Genomic DNA, 1,169 nt, shown 5'->3' with positions numbered 1-1,169 from the left:
ATTAAAAGGCTTTTCTATATAGATTGCTGAAGAAATTCTGGAGATAGTCTTCTTTGACTTTCTTCTTAAAGATACGTATGTTTCTTGAAGATTAAATGATGTCTGGAATCTGGTTATACAAACGAATTGCATTATAGAGGATACTTTTAGAACCATAATGGGTTGTTGAGATTGCTGGTATTACGATATTAGCAGCATTTCTTGTATTATGGAGATGAACTTGATTATGAAAAGTAACTTCTGTGTTTAAAATCTTCTGATTATTTACATGATTAAAAATGATTGAAGCCAGATTGATCTTAACAAGGACCTCTAGGGGAACAACACCAGTTTTTGCATAAATTAGTTTGGTTGAGAACCTTCTCTCCACCCCCAGAATTGTTTTTAACACACTATTTTGAAGGACTGAAATCTTTTGAAGATGCTTATTGTTTGAGACAGCCCAAAAGGGACATAGATAGCTCATATGGGAGTGGAAATACGCAAAGTAGAGAAGTTTAAGTTGATCCATATTTAAAATTTTTCGAAGTCTATAAATTAGCCCTGCAGCAGCTTTTAGTTGGGGAATGATCTTCTTAACATGTTCGTTCCAGTTTAAATGTTCATCCAAAATTAATCCTAGATATTTTACTGTGGTTACTCTTTCTATTACTTGGTTGTCGATTTTTATTTCTTTTTGTGGTGCAATCCAAAGTGGTCTTTTGAAGATAATGTAGTTTGTCTTTTTCAAGTTCAAGCTTAGTTTATTCCTATTGAACCATTTCTTCAGAATTAAGAGATCACTTGTCATTTCTTCATACATTATTTCTTGGTTCTGGCTTTCATAAAAAATCGCTGCATCGTCAGCATACAATTGGAGTTTACCTTTCAGGGGAATTTCACCAATATCATATATATATAAAAAGTAGCGGACCTAAAACTGATCCTTGAGGAACCCCACATACAATCTCCATTATTATACTGAGAACATCTTCAATTTTGACTTTCTGTGGTCGACCTTTTAAATATGTTTTGAACCATTCAATTAAGGGCCCTTGGATACCGATTTTTTCTAATTTATGTATGAGTATTTTATGGTCCACAGTATCAAAGGCCTTCTTTAGGTCTATAAAGATGACACTAGAAAACTTGTTGTTGTCAAGGGATGTTTGAATTTTTGTGATTAGGTC

This window comes from Frankliniella occidentalis, unplaced genomic scaffold (assembly GCF_000697945.3).
Source record: "Frankliniella occidentalis isolate FOCC.00 unplaced genomic scaffold, Focc_3.1 Scaffold285, whole genome shotgun sequence".
Classification (NCBI taxonomy): domain Eukaryota; kingdom Metazoa; phylum Arthropoda; class Insecta; order Thysanoptera; family Thripidae; genus Frankliniella; species Frankliniella occidentalis.
This window is presented reverse-complemented; position numbering follows the sequence as displayed.